This window comes from Pagrus major, chromosome 1 (genome assembly GCF_040436345.1).
Source record: "Pagrus major chromosome 1, Pma_NU_1.0".
In the NCBI taxonomy this organism is placed as follows: domain Eukaryota; kingdom Metazoa; phylum Chordata; class Actinopteri; order Spariformes; family Sparidae; genus Pagrus; species Pagrus major.
In genome coordinates, this window is record NC_133215.1 from 17,484,260 (window position 1) to 17,500,276 (window position 16,017).

Sequence of the window (16,017 nt, forward strand, 5' to 3'; positions counted from 1 at the left end):
TCCAGGGTGTGCCAAAGAATCTCAGGCATGTCTCTTCTTTGGGTGGGTGGGTCAGGGCGACTGGGGGCAAAAAAAAAAAAACTCTAATTGGTCAACAAAAGGAGCAGACAGAACACACAGTGCCCCCCCACACACACACACACCATGGTAATAAAGGTGAGTGATGACCATTTGTGAAGGCATGTGTGTACACGATGCATTCACTGACCCTGAGCAAACTAAGGTCCGCCACAATGGAGAGAGCAAATTAAATACAAACAAAGGTGAGAGTGAGTGGTCTGTACACATACACTACATACACTTAAATACAAATGTGTCACCTATGACAGAGAGCACATATCACGTTACTTATTTACCTGCAGCACTTCCTGACTGTGACACAGGACGTTAATGGGTCCAGCTAACGTAGCCAAAACACTACTGGGGGTGACAGAGGTTCAAGGGTTTTGCATCAGACTCCACATACGCACTTAGAAATCCTGTGACGTGGAAAAGAAACATTTGAGAAACAGAAGCCAAGAGACGATTTCCTGGATTTGGGAAACTTGGGAGGGAATGTACTTTAACCCCTCCCCCATTCCCAGATCCCCCCTGCCCCTCTTCCTCTCTACTTCACCCAGCCCCTCTTTCCTGTGGGTGAGGGGAGGTCGTGGGAGGGGAAAAAGAGTACAGCAAGAACACACTGACAACTAGCAAAACACACTGGGAGAGGAGGGAAGTCCCATTTCAGCCCTTAAAGCCCGCTGCTTCTTTAGAAACGCACATGAGCCAGTCGTGCAGCCAGCGCGACTTTGCCGTAATGAGACCGCAGTACTTTCCTGGATGCAGTGTTGAAGGCAACAGGCAGTGCCAGGAGAGGAGACAGACAACAAGTAAAGCCACGTCTGTTTTTTTAATTTATCGTACCCAAGTGGTTCCAACTTTTTCTTATCAAAGTGTTTTTTACGGCCTCTGTCCAGTTACAGTGTGGCCCCTCCACACTAAACTCTTCTAACAGCCTGCATGAGTCTCATATTTTTCTTTTCAAACAGAGAAATAAGAAGTGTCCTGCTCACAGCTTAGTTATAAAATCGTAGTTTGCCACAGAGCGTCTCCTGCTGCGTACAGTACTACTAACCAAGAGTCTGTCACACTGGACAGAACTTCTGGTAGGTCATGTTGGACAATGTAAACTTGACTGACAACACCTGATGATGCCGTTATTTACTCTATGCCATGGTCACACAACATGACTTTAAAAGTCTTCAAATCACTATACTGTCCAAAACTACAAAACTTTCTGTCTTATTATCAGTCTTGCAGATCTTGTGGTTGGCGTACTATGTAACTGATCAGTGACAGGGGGTCACACATCACAAAATCATGCAGGCAAGACATGATGTAATCTAAGTTGTTTGTGCACTGATTTGCAGCGAATAAACAAGGAAGAAAAAGAAGTGCATATGGGTGAGAGGATGGATTATGATGCACGGGCAGCAAAGATTATTTTTGCAGTGAAAACGTAGAACTGACTGCTCGTATTGAGGTTTAGCAAGGATGACATGGCCACAAATACTGAAACGCTTGTGTGTATGTACTCTGATAGAGACTATAAGCTATGATGCTGCTTGCTACATACAAACAGATGCATGACAAGACTGGGTTCAGAGAGACGATGCTGATGACAGCAGAGGAGAGACTGGCTGTAGCTTCCCGACCCCTCGGTAACTCAGCCAGATGTTTTGGCTGCTAGATATCCAGCAGGAGTCAGTGACACATCTGCAAGCTACTGGACTGTGTCTTTCAGCAGCTCACACGTGGTGATCGTCGCACACTAGAGCTAGTGCCAACAAGCCTCTGATCCTGTTGCCCTTCTAGCTGCCTGCCTGAAAATGATGCGATGTGATCACCTTGCTTGTTATCTGGAATAAGACTCACGATTATGTTGGTCTTTTTTCTATCTTCTCACTGTTTCAAGGGTGTGATCAGCATCTTAAGAGGAATAAACAAACGCATTGTTCGCATTTTTGTATATGGTTACTGTTATGATTTTACAATTAGTACCGCAAACTTGTTTTCTCTCATCAGCAAAGACAACTCTCTTAACACGATTCATAGTGATTCTTATGAGAGCTTTCAGAGCTTCTGCCTCTCCTCTGCTTGATTGCAAGCACAACAGTTCTCTTTTTCAGAAGCGATGAAGGCCAGCCGTGTATATTAAAAACCCATCCCCCTTTCTCAGTGGAAACACGCAGACAGGCAGACACACGAGCACATGCACAAAAAGCCTGCCGGATCCAAGGCGAGGGGCAGGAGCAGTGAGACTGTGTATCCTATATATAGCTGAGATGTGACAGGACATCCGAGAGGACAGGGAAGTCTAGACACAAACGACACAGCTCTTACTCAGGCTGTGTCTGTGAGAGAGTTCAACATGGCCTTGTTATCTTATATTTCATTAGAAAGCCTATGGCAGGCTGCACCATGATAATGTGACAAGATTGTATTGATATCGCAGCCTCATATTCTGATCTGATTGTGACTTATTACCAAAAGCAACGCTGTCAAAAAGGGTAAGATGGTAAGAAGAAGAGACAGAAAATGAGAGAGTAGGGGGAGAAGGGTGCCGGTGTAAGAACAAGAGATGTCAGGAGAGAAAACCGATCAGAGAGAGAGAGTGATTCATCAGAAAAGGAATGTCCCATCTCTGCCAAAGGAACCACAGACACCACTGCAATGATCGCTCCCCTCTCCAGTACTTTAAATCAACCCCTCCCTCGCTCTTGTCCTCTCTTACTCTCACACAATGGCCGTCTCTTTCTCCTTCTTTCTACCACTGGAAGTTGTCGTTGTTGTTTCACAAGATTAACAGAGCTTTCTTCTCTGACAGGCATTGGTTTTGGTGAGGGATGATACAGCTAGCTAACCACGGCTGGTGGACCAGCACTGCACCAACGCTGTTTGGAGCAAACACTCACAGGGCCAAAAAGACTGCCTCTCCACTTGGTTTGCCAAGTCAGCGCAAAGCCAAGAGGCAAATTCCAGCACTTGTGTGGTTTATCAATGTTACACTGTTTAATTACACAAAACCCTAATAAACCTTTTTAATGCTATTACAGTTTTATGAATCACAGTATAAGAATTAAAATAAGGTTGCATCACATCCTTACCACACAAGTTAACTTATTATTAAACCCACCACAGGATATGATGTAAATGTGAGAGACTTTTCTGGTCAGGAACCCAAATCACCACAGTGGCTGTGATCATGATTCAACATTCCTATCAGCTGTCATCCTGTGCATTCATCAGAGAGGAATGAGTTTCATACAATTCACAGACTCTGGCCCCTGAGGGTTGATTGTTACAACAGAAGGGAAAGAAGGGAAGTTCTTCTTAGCCTGTAAAAGCTATAGTGAGCAGAGTAAGCTTTGCTGCAGTGTTTTATAGAGGAACCACATCACCAGGAAAAAAGAAACATGCTAACACGGACAAATTAATACACTCTGTGAAATAAGACAGCAACCTTTCATGAAATGAAGCAGCGGTACTACAGTATATCACACAAAAAATGCTTAGGCTGTCATCTTCAAACTAAATTGATCACAAGATGAGATGCATCAGGTAGTTAACTTGTGGTTAGTTTTACCATGGCAAGAAAAGTTAATTCAGTGTTAGAACATATAGGTCTTATTGTTTAATGTACATCAATATACTGGAGAAGAAAAAAACATCATGATGTAGAGCCCCACATCTTCATATTGCTTGTTTTCCGATCTAAAACCCAAAGATATTCAGTTTGCAATGATGTAAAAGACGAAAAAGCAGCAATTCATCACAATGGAAGAGCATGAACTTGTGAATGTTCTGCATTTTTGCTTGAAACTATTATAACTGTTGTAAATTAATCATCTAATAGTTAAGCTCTGGACATATGTCCAGGAATCAAAGAGTAACTATAACATAATGCCTATGACATTGACGGTGCTACCTTATTATAGCCAATTTTGCATTTGGATTTATTGCAACAAAGCCACCTACAATACATAACAATATCTGTGGAAAAATAATATCAAACTCAGTAGAGCACATGCCTCCACCAAGGCCCAACCAGCCACCTAAATATGCCTCATTATTTTCATCAAGATCATTTCACAAGCATTAACAAAAATGATGAAAAAAGCTTCATCTTGCAATGTTAAAGAAATTGAGGAATATTCCTGTACCCATCCTTTTATCCGTATCTGCACCAAAAGTTAATCCTCCATCCAAGTTGTGTGGAATCAGTTCAGTAGTTTTTGTTTAAACATGCAGACAAACCAACCAACCAATCAATCAATAAACTGACACGAGCAAAAACATACAGCAACCTACCTGGTGGAGGTAACAATGCATTTATTTATCGTGTACTGATTTTATAAACTTCAATGTAGAAATGCATATTGCATCATGTACCCTATACATGTGCTGCTGTTCAGATGTAAAACAGCCATAAACAGGCAGAAAGGCTGACGTGGCAGAAAGCAGAATAGCTCTTTAGTTGAAATGTATGCAGTAAAGCAAGCTGCAATCTGCATTAGTGCCAGGGTATTGATAATGTATTGCAAGAGACCACATTGCAATGTATCACTATATCATTTATTTGTCCCAGCTCAACTAGACTGTAGAGCAAGCAAAAATATTTCCTTTTTGAAGTCGACCTTATGTCTGAAGTTAAAAATAAAGGACTGAACAGCTCTTTTGATGTCAGACACACATCACAGGCCTTAAATACTGTATATCTTATTTGCCAATGATTACAACTTCTGACAGATCTCACCAATGAACAGCTGGTTGCGCCGATGTCAAACGCATCTCATGATGTGAACTACAATCACAAAATCTCAGAAGTAACAAATGAAAACCAACTGAAGAAGTTTAAGAGCTTTAGGCTTGAAAAGCAACACAAACGTAACACAACAACCCAAATATGAAGAGTGAATCCAAAGATAACTGCAAGAACAATTACACAGACCCGGTCTATTATGTTCAGGTGCTAATTATTGTCATTTGTTAGTAGAATATGCTGAAAAATTACATCGACCAGTTGCTAATCCTTGAAGGCATAACGGTTACGGCATGCGAGATGTTTTAAATACCATACCAATACTGCATACTTTCTAATTATCAGTGTGCTGCAAATATTTCACTTGGCATGCACTACTATCCATGGCTTCTTGCTCCTACATGCATTGAGTTTCCTGCGAAGACATCTGTCTATCCACTCAAGGGTTCCTGATAAATGCAGCAAGGATGGAAAATAAGAGTACAGATTATCACGTCCGAGTCAATCCTTGTTTTGCAGAAAACCTTAAACATGCTGTAGTTGGCCACTTAAACAGGCACCTGAGGCTCTGGCCTTTACAGCCTCTTTCATCACGTTCAAAGTGTATGACGACGTGTGTGTGTGTGTGTGTGTGTGTGTGTGTTTGAAAGTCAGAGAGGAAGAGAGGAAGGTCAGGAGGAGGGTGAGGCAGAAAACCCTTATGCAGCTGAACTGGGAGTGATGAGGGGTGTTCGTGTGAAAGTGCAGCGATGTGGAAAAGACAACATCAGAAACAGAAACATATAAACAAAAGAGTGAGAAAGACGTGTGTCTGTGTGTGTGTGTGTATGTGTGTTTGTGTGACTATGAGTAAATCTGTGTCTGCGTGTGGTGTTCCCTTTAAAAGAGGAAAACTTGTCCGTCCTCGCCTGCCTCTACAGGTAATTTGTAGGCAGAATAACATGCATACTGACGATCCAATCACAAGGCACTTGACAGCAAGAAGACAGCCGATCAGTGAGGGCTGCCAGGTGCTGACACATAACATTGCAGTTCTCATACACACACAAAGAAAGAAAACAAAGACGCAAATTAAACCAAAGCAAAAAGAAGGTGATGAGGAGGATCGAGCATGTGGCTGGAAAACTGTCAAAAGGGAAAGGAAGAGTGAGACGGACAGATAGACAGTGAGACAGACGGATAGAGAGAAAGGGGGCCCTATCATTCAGTTTCACACCCTACAGGATGAACAGGGCCTCTGTGCTCCTTCTCTGTTCAAACACACCTCACGGCTGTCTGCTCCCTGCAACAACAATGCACAGATACACGCACACACACACTGCAGCCTGCCTGACAGTGGGCACAATAACCCTATTGAGAGGCATCGATAGGGGGCTGAAAGAGAAAGTAGAGAGAATGAGATCGAGAAAAAGACTGACAACACACACATACAGCCTCCTCGACCACCAGCGTGCATAAATACACACAAACAAACTGCAGGCTGCTTATCTCGCCAACTTGACAGCCTGGGATGAATCTACTCTCTCTGCTGTCATTAATTCATCATTCATCTGTCCAATCTGGTCCACACACACGCACACGCACACACACACACACACACACACACACACACACACACACACACACACACACACACATACACACACACACACACACACACACACACACACACAAACCAGTTTGGTCAAGGGCAGCCCAGTGGTATTGTTTCACAGGGGAAGCAGGGTGGCGATAACAGATCTCCGTACTCTTTTATCTGATTGCTCACACACACCCACGCAGAAACACACACAAGCATGTGTGCACATGCACACTTTCACCATCCAGTCTCATCAGCTGTTGTGGGTGACCTCGACCACACACAGACTAACAGGTTGGTGCTGCAAGGCAAGAAAGTCCCAACGCCACACACGTACACATTTATAGCGTAGCCAACATAATTGCATCCAATCTGCAGAGCACTTTAGGGCTAGCTAAGATATTGTGAGGTATTTTTGGGTGTCTGACATGCTCACAGCTTCACAAGGTGACAGCTTACGTGACTGAATGGCTATTTTTATCCCTGTACATGTGCGCTGTGTACTCAGGCTGCACCATATTGGAAAAAACTGCAATATTTTGTTTTTCGGCGACATATATTGTAATATGAAAAACTTGATTAGCTTTATTTGAAAAGAAATAATCATTATAGAATGATTGAGTTGATTTTGTAGGGGAGTGCATTCAAACAACCAAAGCAGGTGCTGCTTTGTTTGATAAATTGATGAAGAATGATTGTGGTTCATACAGAACCTGCATGTAACTCAAGCAAAACAAATCTGATGTATCAAAGAACCCTAAAAGGTGTTTAGACAAACCAAGACTGTGTTGGTGAGTTTTATTTAGTTCATGTCGAGTTCAATGAAGTGTGTTTTATATTGAGTCAGTTAAGCCCGTCTTAGTTCCATAAAAGACAGAAGCTTGAAATCAGAAGGTTTTTTGTTTAGTAAGGACAACAGAAGTAAGCATTTCTTGACATTTTGTAAGTTGATTTGTGTTCATTTATTCCACTAACAGCTGGCAGATACATGGAGTTATCTATAGTGGTATTATGAGACAGGACAGACCGGGGCTAGCTGGTTAGCCCGCCAACGTCAGTAGACATCACTGCAACACAGTACATAGACGTCTATGACATAACGTCAACACTGTTGTTTCTTCACGCTCTGTTGATAATATCTGTTCATTTTATGTATGTTTTAAACAAAACCTCTGGCCATATCTTACAAATTGCATCTTGGATTGCATTGCGGACTACGTTATGTGATATATATAGCGACTTCTCTTACAGATTAGTCCTGGTAAATGACAACTGTACAGCTCTGCTTTTGTAAAAAGCAGCAAAAAAGTTGTAGCAGGACATGTTTGAATTAATTTGTCTTTCTTGACATTGCTCAATGTGACTAGTGCGCATGTGCACATTGTGATGTCAGTGCTGTAACTATATACCATGAAGTCCTTCCTTGTACAGTGTGGTTAAATGCATATGTGTCTTCTTTATTCTGTGTCTCAAAGAGGTGACAGAAGCTACCTCTGCAGAAGAGGAGCCATCTTGAAACTGAGGCACTTTCATCACACCAAAGCTAAACAAATACGCACACATAAGCACACCGGAGCAGTCTGCAGTGCTTGGCCAAAAACTCAGCCCATAAATGTCCAAGTCACTTTTTCCATACTCAGCAACTCCTGATGTTGTATAGAAATGCTACAGAGGGAGGGAGAGTAAAGAGGGAAAGAGTAATGAAGTGAGAAAGGGGGAGAGGGGCAGAATATAAACCAACTTAACAGCTCAAGAGCCCTAAGCAATTAGCAATGACATCATGTACCTACACAAACACACACACACACACACACACACACACACACACACACACACACACACACAGACTGCAGACCAGGGCCAGGGCCAGGTCGGGATGAAGAGCAAGCCAGCAGGGTAAGGATGCTGGAAGGATAGAGAGGGAGGGAGGAGAAGCAGGCAGGCAGTGACGGAGAAGGAGCGAGGATGACAGTGCACCATTTCGACTCTGGTGGTACAGCCAGTGACACATTCATTCTTGTGGATTGAGCTAATCAAGTCAAACCAATGCCGCAGCGTAAATGTCATAAAATCACCACAACCGCTGCCGAAAATAGTGATTGCTGGCTGTTTACCATCAAACTGTTTACGCTCAGTAGTAAAATAGAAGGTTTTCACATTGAAAACATGGCATTAACGCAGGTTTCGTTCATTTCACTTTTTTGACAAGTATTAGTTGCATATGCAAATGTGATGCAAAATAAATGCATGAGAGACAGACACCGTGAGGGAAAAGTCAGGGAGAGAAACCTCAGTGGGGTGCTCCAAACATAGCAGACAGGTCCTCTGGTAATTCATGTTATTGTCAACAACTAGTGCTCCTTCCACCTCCATAAAAACACACATGATATACTGCACGAACTGTTTCACATGCTCTTACTACACATCAACAAACCAAATCCTTGTGCAAGTCAACCAGCAACTGAATTTAACATAATCAGCACATATCTGAACCCTATCTCTGCCCTCTCTATCTCCAAGAAAATATAACAGGAAGATTATCAGCATCTTTCTCTAGATTCCTTAAATCAGGCGACATAAACAAGCCATTAAGTGGCTCCATGTTTTTATAAAACAAACAGGCATATTATCTCAAGGGCCTGGCAGAAACTACCAGAACAAGGCTGGCAACGATTAGCTCTGCGTGTCCAGCCAGCACCATGCACCTATACAAGCTTCAGCCTCATCCCCGGGGGCCTGCATGGCCTATAGCCCTAGACTATTACATGCAATGTGCGTAAGTCAAGAGAATAGCCTCCTTTATGCTTGTTTGTGTCACAATTAACTTCTTTATTACTTCAATTGCAGCTCAGCAGCATCGAGACCTACACGGGACAGGACCCAGGATACGGCATGAGTCACTGTTTTAGCAGTCAATTAATCATTTTAGTTAATTTTCTAGCAAAAATGTCAAACATTTGCTGGTTCCAGCTTCTGAAATGGAAGGATTTGCTGCTTTTAAGTAAATTAAGAGTCTTTGGGTCGGTTGGACAAAAGAAGCACTTGGGAAAGTGTGATGGGCCTTTTTCACAATCTTCTGACATTTTAGAAACTAAACATTTAGTCAGGTCAGTTAATCATAAAGATAATCAGCAGCTTAACTGATAATGAAAGTAGCCCTGTGGAACATCTCGAAATGGAAACTGAAGGACAAGATATACTGACCTGTCAGCTGCTGGAACAATGAGCTGACCATTTAGACAAATGACAGAAAATCAATAAACAACAGTTCTTATGTTGATAGCAAAACAGCCCAGCTATTGCTCGTGCTAGCTGTGGGATTTGATACTTTTCACTGTTTTATATGACAGAAAATGTACATATCTTTGGATATTGGTCTACTAGACAAAAGTACCCATGCAATGAGCCGTTCACAAGATGGAATAAACAGGTTTACTATATTCTGACTTCACACTCATTAAAACACATTGGCCCATAAACACTACTCAAAACTAGTTTGGGATATTTTAGTGTTTCACTCGATTGGCCCCCAAAAGCAATGCGACACATTTCATTTGACTTGTATTACATATCCATGCACATGCATATATATATATATATATGCACCCAGATCTCTAACTCATTTTGAGTCGTGTCAATGGATAATGGAAGAAAGACTCATTAGCTGCAACCCAACAGGCTTCACCAACTTACCAAGTCTGATTAAGTGAGCACAACTAACCTACACTTCAACTCACAGGCGAAGGAGGAGTTTAAGGTCAATCTCAGTCCATTTTTCCGAGATTATGACACGAGTTAACATCTTAAACCACAGTAATAAATGCGTAGATAACTAGCTACTAGCCCGTGGAGGTGTTAAGTGAAACGCTTTGCTTTACATCTAGTTAGTTAGCTGGTTAACTTCTCATGAATGGGCGACTGCTGGTCACTTTACCAGCCACATTACCTGCTCACAGGCCCTCTACGAGTAGACGGCACGGGTTCAGGAGTCGTGTGAGGGTTCAGACATGTCACTTTACACCTCTGTCGTGTCCACACTGAAGCGTCGTCCCCGTTAAACGGCTAACAGAGCAGCGCAGATAGCGTCAAAGCGGAGCGGGGCTCAGCGGCTGGCTGCTCGCGCCACCGCTGCGTGAGGGCTCGTGTTCACCGACACTCAGGAGAGGACTCATTCAGCCATCACAGCGCAGATGAATCCACCACAACACACTCAAAAGGAGCACACACACCGGGTCCTGTGAATGTCCCCCCTCCCCATCTGCCGCCGCAGACTCCCGGTCTCCCCTCTCCCCACACCCCTGCTCCACCTTTCCCCGACTTGTTCGCAACACAGCGGGGCCCTCGGGTGCCAAAGCAATGCGTCGCCCTGAAGAATATGGAAAGTTACTCACGTCTCCGCTCACACCGAGACCGAGGAGAGCCGACTCCCTCCTGCGCTCAAGCGACAAAAATGCTCAGCTCACAACATCACTCACCTCCTCTCTCCAGTGTGTGCACGTCCTCCTCCTCGCTGCGCTCCTGTCTTTATTTTTTTTTTCTCTCCTCCCCTCCTTGTTTCTTGTTTTCTCCTCCCTCCCAGATGCCGCTGGTCTCCGACAGGGGGAACCGGGGGACGCTGCTCCGGAAGCAAACGCTCCTCTCTGCTTGCTCCTCTTTTTCTTTTTTCTTTTCTTTTTTTTTTAACACTCCCTCCTCTGCATAATGTCACGACTTTATCCTGCTTCTGGCTGCAGCTAATCAAAGAAAAGGTAGTTATAATGAGGACGTTTGTAAACTTAAAGGAGGATTAATACTTTTAAGCAATTTAAGTTAGATAACAGGCAGGGATGAGTAAAAAAAAAGGCCTACAAATGGGTCAGAAAGCAACAATAATTTACCCCCAGGCCAATCTGCTTAATAAATGTGCAAAATCAGTAGTGCTGTTTCCTGATATTCCAGATCAAACAGACACAGAAGCAGTGATGAAATGTAACTAAGTACATTTACTCTAGTACTGTACTTAAAGGTGCACTATGTAGTTTTGGGGAAGACATGTTAATCAGAAGAGAAAGATCTTCATTGACTGATTTTTTTTATGTCTCAACAAACTAAATGAACAAACTCTCTTTGTTTTAATGTCTGAATAAACAAACTGACCTTAAAGGTTTTACTTTGTTTATATTTGGCGGACCCTGCCACCTTTCTAGCTTCAAACCGTGTTCTGGGGACCTTAGAGAGAGAGTTTGAATTTCTTCTCCAAAACTACATAGTGCCCCTGTATGTACAATTTTGAGGTATTTGTACTTCCACTTGTATTTTTTACTTCACTATAATTATTTTGAAAACTTTAGTTACTAGTTAATTTGCAGATTACATGCTGCATCGAGCCAAAGAAGTGCATTTTTAAATTAATTTATTTCATCAGCAGTCGGATAAAAAAAAAACACGTCTGACAATCAGAAAAATGCTGAATATCAGATCTGATAATCAACCCAGTTGATAATCAGTCGACCCCAGTATGCAGTGTTTACATACTTGCAAGTATATGTATAATTTAAGAACATTTAATTTCAGATACTTTAAGACTTTCACTCAAGTCTCTTTCGTATGTGTGGCTTTTACCAAAGTAATGATTTAACAAGACATCTTTACTTTAACTCAAGTATGACTTGTGGGTACTTTATACAACACTGCACATTAGATATAGGTTTGAAATACTGTACTTGAATGTAAAATTGCAGCCCACTTAGGCATAATAACTATAATCAAGCATAATGTGAAAATAATGCAAATATGATCTGAACAAATAACCATACATATTATGCTAATATTATCTGCTGTTACACAGGAGGGTAGTGTAGTAATTCTGTAATTAATAATTAGCTGTCATACGATCAGTTTTGTAGCCTATCAAGGTGATAATGTTGCATTTGTAGCTTTATTTCTTTTAGAAAAAATGGTTTGAAATAACTAACTTATTTTAAAAAAATCAAAATAGTCAGATGGCTTTGGTTGTGGAGCCCTGATGAAAACCTGAGGGTCAAAACATGTTGGCTCTTTTAATGATTTAGCCTCGACAATAAAGGCTTTTTAATATTTCCTTCCTCGTTTCTTTATATTTTCTTTTTTGGAGCCGCTTTTCTCCTGTTTTCCAAGAGCACCCGACACAACTTTTGCCTACATTGTGTTAAATAGAGCAACTAGTCATCTTCTCCTTTTTCTAGTCAGATGGCAGGTTGAAATATCTTTTAAAAACATCATATATTCAATATAATCATATAATCAATATGGCAATTTCATACTTTACAAACCAAACATGTTGCCACCAACAAAGACATAAGCTCAAAGATACAGTATACATCTCTATAAGTTTGTAATGACTCTAATGACCCAATTCTCTACCGAATTATAGTAATAGTGAAAGGAGCAAGCTCACTTAATGCCTTGCTGCGTTGGTAATACATTTATGGATAACAAAGGAATATTTACATTTGTCTCTTGCCCACTTATAACTACAAACCGAACAATACAACGCTATATGGCAGCATTTGTTATCATTCAGTATTTGCTGCAACTGAAAATTACTGCAAAGGAGAAACTAAAAAAGGATTTAGTGTGAAATGAGCCCATCTATTGATTGGGGAAATGTAATCTAGCAGTATTTGCTTTTCACATAAACTTAGCAGTAATCAAGCCTTAATAGGCTAGATGCATTGCGTGGAATTCCTGCTCTTATGGTAAATATTATGAAATAGGCTATAGTTAATATTATATTATAAATAAAATGTGCATGTATCCTGCCTTCTCCCTGCAGAAAACAGAGCTGCGTCAAATCTAATCAGACCACAGCCCCAGAGCACTTTAATGGTGTATAGCATTTTATTATTGGCCATTCTGGAGTTGCATATGAGGTCGGTAATTAGATTACCTTTGAGCAACTTTCAAGTCTCTGCAAGATGATTTTCAAAGCATACAGAATTGTACAGAAAGCAATTGGTGCCTAGAAGGAAAACGATTAAACAAAGTGTAAGCCACTCCTTTGCTTTGAAAAATAATTGGCAACACTGTGTACATAATTTGTTGGCTGGTTAATGGTCCTAAAGTGCAAAACCACTAAGTAATTGCTGTATAAACTTTTGAAACAGAATAATCCAATAAAGAGGTCCAGCTACATGTATACGAAAGGTGGGACATTAAGAAGACATAACAGTGACATGCATGAAAACATATCACAGGTTACTTTTCATCAAGTGGTCCAGTGTCATCAAAATGAAGTTTTAAAGATCTTTTTTTTAATTTAAAGTAAATATAGCAACATGACAACAATGTTTAACAAACACAATACTGAAGTAAATATCATAAATATGTGTGTGTGCTGTTTAGTTTGCATGCTCATACAGAAAAGGGCAGTATAGTATCATAAAATGATGACACCTGGTGGTGACTTATATTTACTGCAACGTCTGTCCTATACGGTCATACCATCATTAGTTTTAGTCTTTTTGTGGTGCAAATAATCAAAACCATTGCATGAGAAAAACATGGAATGATAATCAGCTCTTAAGCAGTTTTAAGCTCTTTTGAGGTCCATGAACACTTGGATGGGAAGATATAAATAGACATGCAGCTTAAAGAATGAAACAGAGCTGAGAAAAGACATAAACACAGAACTATAATGTGCATACAAGTAGGTGGAAAAATGGGTGTATGTTGTACCCTGTGTGTTTCTGCGATTGTAAAGAATACATTAGCACCAGGGGCGCAGAGTGCAAGGAGTGCTGGAATAAATGTAAATAATTAATGTAATAGGTTACTTAATACACATGAAGTAGGTGGATACGTACAATATAAACATGTAAAACTGGCTGTATGCAGTATACAGGCCTACAGCATGCTTAGATTTAGATTTGAAATGGCTCAAAATGGTGAGATTTGACAATGATGATGATTATTTAGTATGTATAATAGTGACTTTTTAAAATATAACACATATAATTTATAACTGTTAGGTATGATGGATGCTTTGATGTTACAGGATTATTGCATGAGGATTGTGTTCTGACACTATATGACTAATTTAACTGTTCATCAGAGAAAGAAACACATGTAGGCCTGCTACTACCGGTATAACTATCCCAACATTTTACACCAATTAATCTACATGAAGATATTGTAAAAGTGAATATTACAACTTCATATACATGTGCTGGAAAACATGCACTGCGTATGAAATTAAATGAGATGCTGTAACTACTCCAAGCACATTTACTCAAGTACTATTAAGTATTAAGTACAATTAAGTACAATTTTGAGGAACTTGTACTTTGACTGAGTATTTTTATTTTCTGTTGCTTTATACATTTACATAACCATATCACCAGGGGACTATAATACCATACAAAGGCTGAGTAGATGCATTGAACAAATCAATGATGGAAATAATTATTTTTTTTTGTAGCCAAGGAAGAATGACTAAAAGTTTCTTATGTTGAAAAATACAAACCGAGCCAGAAATCTTGGTGTAATCATGGACTCAGACCCTAATTTCAGCAGCCCCACTAAGACAATTACAAAGACAGCCTACTATCACCTTAAGAATACATCAAGGCTTAAAGGACTTATGTCTCAGCAGGATTTGGAAAAAAGGCCATTCATTTATCTTCAGCAGACTCGACTACTGTAACGGTGTCTTTACAGGACTATCTAAAAAATTCATCAGGCAGCTGCAGCTGATTCAGAACGCTGCTGCTCGAGTCCCAACAAGAACCAAAAAAGTAGATCACATCACTCCAGTTCTTAGATCTTTAGACTGGCTTCCTGTCAGTCCAAGAATAGATTTCAAAAACCTGCTGTTGGTTTATAAAGCACTGAATGGTTTCGGGCCAAAATACATTTCTGATCTGCTGCTACGTTATGAACCATCCAGACCTCTGAGGTTGTCAGGTACAGGTCTACTTTCAGTCCCTAAAGTTGAAACTAAACATGGAGAAGCAGCGTTCAGTTATTGTGCGCCACATATCTGGAACAAACTCCCAGAAAACTGCAGGTCCGCTCCAACTCTCACTTTTCATAAGTCTAGGCTGAAGACCTTTCTGTTTGCTACTGCCTTTCATTGAAGCAATTTATTTCCCTATTTTCTAACTTGTTTGAATGTCACATTTCTTGATGTCTTCCTACTTGTTTTTAATGTATTTTAAATGCAATGTTTAATGTCTTTTAAGGTAATTTTATGCCCCTTTAAAGCACTTTGAGTTGCCTCGTGTCTGAACTGTGCTATACAAATAAACTTGCCTTGCAGATAACATGCTGCAAATTTACTGCCAGAAAATCACTTTACTGAAGTACTATTCGTATGTGTGACTTTCCTCTTCCTCTATATCCTCTATAAGTAATGATTTAACAAGATATCCTTACTTTAACTCAAGTATGACTTGTGGGTACTTTATACAACACTGCACATTGAATATAGGTTTGAAACACTGTACTTGAAAATAAAACTGTAGCCCATTTAGGCATTATAACTATAATCAAGCATGATGTGACAATAATGAATACAAGTGAAATGCTGTAACTACTCCGATCCGCCAGGTGGCGCTGTGCTGACATCATCACCGGCTGCGGACCAATCATCGGTGTGCATCAGTTTGAACAAGAA

At 40.7% G+C, this 16,017-nt stretch overlaps 1 protein-coding gene across 4 annotated transcripts in view; it reads right to left on the minus strand.

The window, feature by feature from the left end:
* apbb2b (amyloid beta (A4) precursor protein-binding, family B, member 2b) overlaps nucleotides 1–10,887 on the minus strand; it is a 50,880-nt gene extending 39,993 nt beyond the window's left edge. For 3 of the 4 annotated variants that reach the window (XM_073468489.1, XM_073468481.1, XM_073468465.1), the window contains exon 1: nucleotides 10,775–10,829. The gene's annotated coding sequence lies outside the window, so the exon portion shown is untranslated. Of the gene's footprint in view, nucleotides 1–10,774; nucleotides 10,830–10,858 lie in introns of those variants that run through there. The other variant, XM_073468473.1, reaches the window with a different exon arrangement.
* Nucleotides 10,888–16,017: the final 5,130 nt, after the last annotated feature.